At 33.7% G+C, this 11,191-nt stretch overlaps 1 non-coding gene across 1 annotated transcript; it reads right to left on the bottom strand.

The window, feature by feature from the left end:
* Positions 1 to 10,450: 10,450 nt before the first annotated feature.
* On the bottom strand, positions 10,451 to 10,557 carry LOC141705651 (small nucleolar RNA R71). Its single transcript, XR_012568434.1, has one exon. It is a non-coding gene; the product is annotated as a small nucleolar RNA R71 (small nucleolar RNA).
* Between the last annotated feature and the right edge of the window lie 634 nt (positions 10,558 to 11,191).

Raw genomic sequence — 11,191 nt, 5'->3', positions numbered from 1 at the left:
GATATGCATGAAGAAGGAATTCTATGAAGAATAGAATACTTGGAAAAAAAGATATCAGATTGATATATTTTAGGAAGCAGAATTATATTTCATATCAATTAGCAATTATCTTGTAATTATGTAGTATATAAACACAGACATAGGGATTACACTATAAGTGTTATCATTATCGAGAATATTATTTATTGTAACCCTAGCAGCTCTCGTGATATTTGTTCATCACTGAGAGAGGACGGTTCCATATTGTAACAGAGTTTATTACTTCGAATAAAGTCTGTTTTCTGTTACTTGTGTCATTTGAATTCGATTTGATTATGCTATACACTGTATTCAACCCCATTCTACAGTGTGTGTGACCTAACAGTACTGCGGAACGAATTGTGGTATTTACCTTGTACTACGTGACCATGCCAAAAGTTTGCGCGAGCACGCCAAACTCCTAAACTTTGACCGTGAGTTTTCTCTTGTTAGGTAATGGATACAACACAAAGGGGGTGAATGTGTTTTAGATGGTTTTTAAGCTTTTTAAACTGTTATGGATATGGTGAACAAAGTAATCTAATTTGTAGAGATAAAGTGTTTCAACAGAAATGGTAAAATATGCACATAAACACACTATCTTCAAAACTCACTTAATTTTAGATTAAAATCAAGTATGTCTTGCTACAAATTTCCGGGTTCTTTGTTGATAAAGAACTCAGCTTCTTTCTTGAGAGAGTTACACGAATTTAAGATCTATTTGTTACTCTATAAAAACAAAGCATCCATTATTTACTTTATAGAACAGTAAACACATGTTTTACATAGCATGCAATAGCATGTACTAAACCCCACTTTAAGTTAAATAAAACTTTCTATTTCTGGATTAGTGTATCTTTGCAAATCGTGCACGTCTGTGACGTTACTTTGTCAGTTAATCTTGGCCTTTGATCTTATACTCTTCAAGCTGCCTTTTGTAGACTTTTCAAATCAGGTATTTATTTAATTATTGATCGACAATTTTAGTCTTTAACTGGCTTGCATTCTGTACTTGAGATTTACATTGAGATCTTCAGTTTGTTGTATAGAGAACTCGACATCTTGATAAGTATAATGACTTATCGAGATCTATTATTTCTCTATAGTTGTTTTGACTTATCGAAGTCTCTGAGTTCTCTATAAGAGAATTTAGCTGGTCGAGATCTCTACATTTCTGCATCTAGAAAAGACTTGTTGATATCTCTGAAATCTCTATTTGTATATTGACTTATCGATATCTCTGAGATCTCTAATGAAAGTTTAACTTGTCGATATCTTCAACCATCACATCTTCAATTTGACTTGTCGATATCTCTGAATTTTTTATTGTAGAAATGACTTTTTGATATCTCCAATCTTCATATCTTCATTTTGGCTTGTCGATATCTCTGAGACTTCTCTATAAGCTAATTTTTGACTTGTCGATAAGTAATTCTGGAGTTCTCGAATGACTTCTCTATATGACTTGATCTACGACTTGTAGATTTCTTGACTTAGAATGCTTTTCTCAAAACAGATTTATTCAACTCCAAGCTTCTTCACACTTTCTCTGAGGCATGATCTTCATGATTTTCTTCCAGAGTTTATTCTAGGGCTTGAGACTGTTTATAGAAAAATACTCCAGTCTAATCTTTTGACACTTTTATAGACTCAAGTAATATAATACAAAATGCAAACTTAGATTGTCATACAACTTACTTAGGGCTTTCAATTTGACTTAGTCTTGTTATAGTACAGGCATATCTTGTACAACATCTCACCCAGTTGCATGACCATTCCAAAAATCTGCGTGATCATGCTGAACATTTAAAAATTAGCCGCGGGGTAGTTTTATGTTGCAAGACCATGCCTTAAATTTGCGCGATCATGCCAAATTCAGATAAACAAGACGAGGGTGTTGGGTCCTACTGCATGAGCATGTTGGACACCCTGCGGGCTGCGTGATCATGTTATTTCTCCATTCTTCTCCAAAATCATTCTAAATACTTGAATAACTTCAAGCAAACACATCAAGGCTTCATGTGGGACTAAAAAAATAAAATCTAACTAATACTATAATCCTGGGTTGCCTCCCAAATAGTGCTTTTTTAATGTCATTAGTTTGACTTATACATATAACTAGCATTTCTCAATGTGGTGAAAAAGTAAATAAATGCACATACCTACGAATCAGGGCCGATGCTAGTCAACTAGAGGTCTTAGGCGAGACTAAAAAATGAGGCCTTGATTTCAAAAATATACTTAAATATATATTAATTCGATGAGATTTAACATAATATTTTATAACGGAATTTTTATGTAGATTTATTTTATAATATTGATTTCTGAATATAAGTTTTAATATCTTTTTAAATATATTTTTTATATTTTCAATTTTCAAAAATACATTTTTTTTATAACTCATTTTGCAAATATACGGGTTTTCAACTTGATGCAACACCAAAAAAAATTCACTTACTTTTAAGAAAATAAAAGAAGTTACATATCTGGTTGCTTTTGGTTTCAAATATTATTTTACAAATATATTTGGAAACTTGTAAAATTATAATTTTTTTAAGAAACTAGTATTTTTGATAGTTTCTCTTAATTTTTTTATATCAAATATTTAATTATTATAAAGTTTGATTATATATACATATATAAATAATTCTTATCCAAATAAGTTGATAATAGGGAATATATCAATAAATACTATTTTTTATAAAATTATATATGGATTTACCAACTTGTGAAATATTTACAATTATTTTGTTCCAAAAATATTTGCAAAGTGCGATTTCGCATAAGAGGTTGGTATTATTGGTTTCCTTTAATTCGATATGTGATTGTTTAGGTTACAAATATGGTGGCAAAGTTGCATAATATATTTTCACAAATATATTTTAAAAATTCGAGTTGTAAACATGGTAGCAAAACATATTTTTGCACATTATTTTTTAAAATTAATAATATTTTTGTGATTTTTTTAACTTATGTATTTATGAAAACCCCCCTCAATAAATAATAATTTTAAATTCAACAACAATTTTTTTTAAAAAAAAAAAGATACTAACTACTTAGTTATTTAGAAGTGCTTAGAGCGGAAGTGCAACAATAAAATAAATTTAAAAAAATCTTTAAAATAAAAATTTAACTATTCATATTTATAATAATACACTTTTATATTCTTTATTAAAAGGTTGATATTTTTTTTTAATTTTTAAATAAAAATATATTTTTAAGTACATAAAATTTTTGGGGCCTTTGAAAATTGGGGGCCTTAGTCGACCGCCTAAATGGTCTGTATGGAGCGCCGACCCTGCTACGAATCATTATTAATATTATGATGATCAAATATACCTTTGATCCATAAAAATATAAGAAACTTTTTATGATCCACATTTTCTCAATAGACTTAGAAAAATCAAAGTAGCTAGAAAAGTTGTTAGAATAATCATCATCAGGACGACTCATAATCTCCTCCCAAATAGGATCCCTATATTCGAATACAAGATTTTCAAATTCATCAATCTTAAATTCCTCCACAATTTTAATTAAACATTCATCACTTTTTAACTCGTCTACCAATTTATTAAGCTCAACAACATTCTCTAAATTTGGTAAAATTTCAATTGTATCCAAATTATCATAATACATGGGACTATAATCAACTAAACAAGTAGTCTCATCGAACACAAAATTGTCATTAATTTCTAACAAGAATCATGGATCGTTGGAAAATTGACACAAGGAGGAACTTGAAGACAACCATCATGAATTACAAGTTGAACTTCGATTATAAAACTATTCCCTTTAACATCTCCCCGTACCAACCTATTGATCCAGGTTCACATGAAATATCACTCTTACTAGCAATCTCAAAAGACGGGTCCTTAAAGTGCTTAAAAAGTCCCAAAAAATGTAAAGAAGGAATAGAATGATTCACACTCTCATCAACACCATTGCATATGGATGAATCATCATTGTATTGATTTTCAAAAGAATATGAAAAATTGTGTTATAAGGGTACGAAGCATAATACGAGTTGTAACAATCAAACGAGATCACTTGATGTGCGCTGAAATTCTGAAAAGAATTAAAATATTGTTCTTGATTGCTGATGAAATCTTGAGCGTTATCCTAACCAAAATTGTAGTGTTTACCTCAAAGCAACCTGTAGATACACAAAAAAAGAAGGAAAAAACTATGTACAAAGATAAAATCCAAACTACAAGAAATAATTAACTTAAAATAAATATTTTTGCCTTTCACGGCAGCGGCGCCAATTTGTTGATGTATATTTTTAGGGGATCATTCGCAGTAAGGACTGATATCAATATCAATCTCAAATCTCTTATTTCTCAAAATTTAGAAGTGTGGAGAATAATTTATGAATGTGTATAACTAATAAACAAATAAAACTATGTAATAAGTGTGTGAAAAAAAACAAAAAATTAGGGTTCCTCACTGGCTATCATGAATGTCTAATTTATGTATTTATTCTGTTAAAAACAATCATTCTCATGTTTATATAATCCTCTTATAAGATAAATTATAGTGCCTACAACTATCCTTTGAACACCACTCCCATTGTCATACAAAGTACAATTGTAAACTATTACGAACAAAAGATTTTTAGTCTCACAATTCGCATATCAATCTACCAATCTAATACTTAAATTGTGTCTATCATATCATGTACTAAAAGTACAACTCCTCTTCCGATTCATTATAACTTCTAAAGATTCAATTATAAGTTATCGATTTTTCAAGTTGTATAATGCGCTTAATGACATATTAACAATAACAAGAAAATCACAATACAATCGAGCAAACATATTAAGCCAATACATATGTTGAGTGGCATTTATGACACTTTATAATGCTCTAATAAGCTTTGAATTGATGCATTTGTACTCAAGTTGTTAAATGTTTTAACGTGTTTTCGAGTGTTTTTGCATTTCAGACATTATCTAAGTAATCAGGTGAATTAGCATTGTTTTGGTGCTAATATGGTGTCTAGGTGTTAGAATAAAAGCTCACGAAGTCCGGCTCGAGGCTGCAAGAAAAGGAAAAAAGAAAACAAGTAATTTTTGGTAGAGGCCCAGCGCGCCCGTGCTGATCAAGTACGCGCTCGCGCCAGAACTTTAGAGAGCCAGTGCGCCCGCGCTGATCAAGCGCGGTCGGGATGCAGAATTCCCGTTTTGAATAGAAGACTAATTTTTCGGGGTTCTATACTGATCAGGGCTACTATATAAACAACTCTAGGTCATTTTTAAGAAAAGGGGAGACACTTCAGAGCTAAGGAGAAGACGGAAAGAGATCTATAACACGAATCAACAGAGGCAAAGACGATCTAGTTTATTGTTGTGAATCTTTATTTTGAGTTAAAATTTTGGATGCTCGTTTCTTGTTTTGTTGAACCTATACTCTTGTGTTATACTCTGTTATTTATTCGTTATAAAGACTACGTTTGTTATACCATGCTTTCATCGGAACCCACGTTGATGATGAGTCTGATTATGGGTTATTCGTTATCGTGGGGTTCTAGCGGATTTATTTATGGATTTCTTTAGTTAAATTGTTTGATGCCTTAGTATGTGGTGATTGTATGATATCCTAGTATTGGTTGTGCTTATTGATCTTATGAGCGTCGCGAACTTATAAGATAGTGTGTTAATTCTTAATGAAGCGAAAGTGAATTTAAGGATTTAGAACTTACCATGCTAGCATAGGTTCATGTATTAGTTATGCATGATTCGTAGGTAATTTTAACATCTTACTTGCCCTGTGTAATCAAGATAGATAACTTGTGCGTAAACCGTTATGTTGTCAAATTCTATAGACGTATAGGGTCTCAATATAATTGGTGTATATTCAGCTTCTATCTCTTTTATGGATGTCTGGTAGTATGGTACTCGTGCAACGAAAGTTGCCGTTTATCAGTTCCGTGTTGTCTGATTAGTGTCATCACCATCGCATGCTAAGGTTAAGAATAATAAGGCTATTTAATAAAGTATTTAATGAAGTTAGAATCCCATGTTTGTCATATATATTCATTCAGTCAATTTTAATCTCGTAGTTATAACTATTAGTTTAATTCTTAGTTATAAATAACCTTAAATTGTTATTGTGACGACCTCAACCCCGGGGTCAGGATTTGACGTCACCAACATCAATAATAATCAACAGAATATAATCCAAATCACTAACTATACATATCCACGACCCCTTTTACCAAGACCTTTTCCAAGTTTAATTACGACTTAGGTTACAACTATTACAACCCAACTAATTGCAAACAATCCTGACATAACTAAGCTAACGCAGCAACTCAACAGACCATCTTTGGTCCAGCACAACTACCTCAGAGGAGTCTGACACGGAAGGAGCTGGAACTCTGCCCTGACTACCGCGCAAGAATTTCCAAGACATCTACAATACATATATAAAATATTCTGCAAGGGTGGGCAATCAATTGCTCAGCAATACCACTATATGAATAACAATAAAATAGTTTACGAAAATAGTGATAGGAACAAAGGTTATAGCTTACTTGCAAAACACGTAAAACATTCATAAACTGGATATCACTAATTAGTATGCTTTATCAAAACAACATAGTAGTGTGTTGTGTAAGTACCAGAGTCAAATTTTAGCATGCTATTTACATTTATAAAACCGTTGTATCAACTACTTATATCCTTACGGATATCACAAATCCAAATCAGATACGTAGTGGATATGTGAAGACAGCTGATCAGGCTATCAACACCAGACAGCTCTAACTGCCATCCCATTTACCTGTTCTGGAACTCAGAGACTAGTTAGGGATCTGACCTACTGGACTAATCGGTTATATATTGTGCGCAACCGAATTAGCCTCTTACGCCACCTCAATAGGCCTATTCTGGCCCCAATGTATCCTATATCTGATCGTTTTATCCAGTTTTCAAAACACTTGTACCTATCTCATTTCAAAATCATATATTTTGCCAGCACACATATAAAATCCATTTCGCAATCATTTCATTCGAGATAGGTACCTTTCCAAGTTAGTTTTCCCCAAAACAATTTGAAAATAGTGATTTATAACTAAAGGGGATACGCAACTTAAAACATTTATGTTCCATTATGAAAGTAAAACATTTAGCTATTCATACGTACTGAACCATAAAAGAATGGTCAGGGTACTTGCCTTGCAGAGCGTTACAACTATCTCTGATTGACTTTGAACCGATTTGGAACACTTGGCTTTATCACTTTACTATTTGACTATCCTGGATCCGACTTCAACGCTCAGGTCCTTCGTTTGGAACCTCGCTGCGCTTGTCGACTGACCACTAGGTTATTTGTAGTCCAATATCCACTTTCAGTTTCCCGACTAGAACCTACAGAGCCGAAATACCCTACGTTAGATGTCTAGGTATGCTTGACATATCCTCGATACCAATTCTACCCAACGATATTCAAACCCGACTCGTAATTATGTATATTATAATAACACACGCAACAATTAGGGTTCACAATCTCGAAAATTGGTTCGGTGTTTGTTTTCAGTAAATACGTATACTCGTTATTTTACAAAATTAGGGTTATTGGGTTTTGACAGAATATTCACCACAATATACACTCAGGTTTCACACAAATATATATATATATATATATATATATATATATATATTTATACTCGCTCAACGTTCCGATAATTACAGGGTATGCTCCCGTGTTTCCGTAGTTCGATTTCCCGGAAATCGGGCAACACTTCCTTTATTTATCGGACTAGCCCGTCGAACATCCCGACGTCAAATCAATCACAACACAATCCATAATTAATCGAAATACAATTCACAACCTCCGATTCAATCCAATCATAATACTTAAAATTCCACACATTTCCAAGTTTCAACTTAATTACAATTATTAGTTATTATTCGTATTTTATATTTTTAACTCATATTTTATTCATTTATTTATTTTAAAATATTATGACTCAGAATTAAATCATCAAAGTCCACCGTCGGCTCGCCGAGGCTCATCGCCGATGGCGGTAAAATTTATCGGTGCCCGATACGCGTCGGGTTTCCAAATAAATTTCACCGATTAACCCAAGATAATTCCCGCGTGTATTCAATATTTTATTTCACAAAATCAGTCAAATATGCCTCTACAGAAAATAAAAACAAATATAATAATTCGATCAATAACAGAGCAACAGGAGCAAAGCACAGTCGAGCCACACCATCACACTTCATATATTACACGCGTCACCGGCGCTGCACACACACACTGCACGCACACACACTTGACACACACACACAATATTACACACACACAGAGCAATACACACATAACAATCACCACCGCACCAATGACACCTCACCGAAAAAACAGGCGGCATCAAGGTGGTCGGAGGAAAGAATAATGCGGCACAGAATAGAGTAAACCAAGCTGCACACACACACTGAGATATGTATATCTATGTACATATACATACATAAATAAACAGAGATCGATCCCGAATGTTACCAAGCAATAAATCGGAAAACAATCACAAGCGGCGGCGAAAAGTTGCAGGAAACAGAACACAATAGATGCGGAACAAAAGTGACAGGGGCGAAACCGGCGGTTGACCGGAGAACAGACCGGAATCAGGCGAGCAAATTCCAGAAGAAGGAAAAGAAAGTAGCCAAGAAAGGAGAGACTGAGGGATTGATTTTTGTTTTACAGAAAGATAAAAGTTGTATAAGCCGCTGTGTTGCTCAAATACAAGCCATGTGTCCAATTAATAGGACACGTATTGCTATTCTATCGATCGCAAACCCGAATTCTAATTGTTTTGGCATATAACGCATAATACTGCGAATAATAATTCATCATAATAGGATAAAAATCATTTTAAAATTTTCTAAAAATCCTGAAACTAATAAAATAAAATTTTTATAATTTTTAAAATATTTTTGAAATGCAACTTGTATCCGCATTTCACAATTAGCGAACCAAGCTACACTTAAAATAAATTCAGAAAATCACGAAAATAGTCTTAAAACATTACAAGTATCCCGAAGTAAATAAAAAACGTATATTTCAAAATTTTAAAACAATTTCTGAAACACAATTTATACCCGCTTTTCTCAAATAAAAGAGTCAACGCGCGGGTAAAATTAATCTCAAAAATCCCCAAAATAATTTTAAAATTCCCGGAATATTCCCAACTTAAATAAATATGAGTTCCTTAATTTTTGAAGAATTCGGGAATTAAATATAGATTTTACTAATAAATACAATCAAAAAATCATACAAGGTTAAATAATTGATGAAATATTGATTTCTAAATTTTATAAAATCCAAAAAATAAATATTGAAATTATAAAGTCATAAAAACAATTTTAGAGACAATCCACATATTTACATAAATAAACTTGTATTAAATCCACTTTTAAAAGTGAAAACAATTCAATATAGGTCCATAATTAATTATACGAAGCACCCTGGACACCATAATTCACACACATAGATAATAATAAAACAACACATAGTGATCAAAGCCAATACACACATTTTATTTATTTAATCACTCAATAATTATACATCTAGATATTAAAAATATACGAGTCGTTATAGTTATCGTCTTAGCATTGAATAATAATCATACATTGTTGCTTAAGTGCATGAATTAATTAGTTAACCAATACAGTCTCTATGGGAATGAACTAGAAACGATTCTATACTACTTGTGAACTCGTATACTTGCGTGTATTATTAGCGCGTGTTTAGTGACTAACAAGTTTTTGGTGCCGTTGTCGGGGACCGCAATGTTAATTTCTAGTTTATGTGCTTTCCATCAGTGGTCGTTAAAGTTCATTAACTCGGACATTGTTACTTATTTGTTCCTTGTTTTATTTCAGGTACTCTAGCGAAGGTGTATGCATACGCGTTCACGTACTAGTAACAGAACACTGGATAAGGCCGAGGAAGAACTTGTGGTAGTTCGTAAGGAAGTTTTTGAGGAAGAAAAGAAGGTAGAAGAAGAGAGAAAGTCAAGGAACCAGTTTTAATAGAGATGGGTGATCAAGTAAAAAATCTGAAGGCTTTGATGGACTATTCTCAGCCTAAGATTAATGACATTCAGTCAAGCATCATCAGACCAGCCATCAGGGCTAACACTTTTGAGATCAAGTCAAGCACGATCCAGATGATAAAGAACTCGGTTCAGTTTGGGGATTCTCCTACTGAAGACCCCAATATGCACATCAGGGATTTCATCGAGATCTGTGACACGTTCAAGTTTAATAATGTGACTAAAGAAGCTATCAAGCTACGCCCCTTCCCATTCTCTCTAAGGGACAAGGCTAAGAGCTGGTTACACTCTCTGCCAGCAGGGTCTATCACCAAGTGGGAAGATCTTGCTCAAAAGTTCCTCACTAAATTATTCCCTATGACGAAGACTGCTGCAATCAGGAATGCTCTTACTCAGTTTGCTCAGCAAACTGGAGAATCTATGTGTGAGGCTTGGGATCGATATAAGGAGATGCTAAGAAAGTGCCCACACCATGGCATGCCTGATTGGATGATTATCAACTATTTCTATAATGGATTGGGTGTTGCTTCTAGACCCATGCTTGATGCATCATCAGGAGGAGCCTTGTGGGCTAAAAGCTATGATGAAGCTTATGAACTTATTGAACTGATGGCTGCTAATAAGTACCAGAATCTTTCCCAGAGGTTGACTCAGGGAAAAGTTGCAGGAATTTTGGAGTTAGACGTAGCAACTGCTATCGCTGCCCAACTTAAGGCTTTGACAATGAAGGTGGACACTTTGGCTAATTACGGAGTTAATCAAATCGCTAGTGTCTGTGAGCTCTATGATGGAGCCCATGAGACTGATTAGTGCGAAATTTCTAGTAAATCAGCTCAGTATGTGAGCAACTTCCCGCGATCGCAGCAACCAGTGCCAGCCACCTATCATCCCAACAATCGCAATCATCTTAATTTCAGCTGGAGCAACACTCAGAATGCGGTTCAACAACATTATCAGCAATATCCAGCTAAGCAGTACAACCCCCCTAGTTTTCAGCAACCGCAATATGCACCAAGACAACAACTCTAGTCGCAACAAGCCAATGAAAAATCTGAATTAGAGGAGTTGAAGCTTATGTGCAAAAGTTAAGTTGTTTCTATCAAGACCTTGGAA

This window comes from Apium graveolens, unplaced genomic scaffold (assembly GCF_009905375.1).
Source record: "Apium graveolens cultivar Ventura unplaced genomic scaffold, ASM990537v1 ctg9191, whole genome shotgun sequence".
NCBI classification, from domain to species: domain Eukaryota; kingdom Viridiplantae; phylum Streptophyta; class Magnoliopsida; order Apiales; family Apiaceae; genus Apium; species Apium graveolens.
The sequence above is the reverse complement of the archived record's forward strand: the minus strand, read 5'-3'. Positions and strand labels throughout refer to the sequence as shown.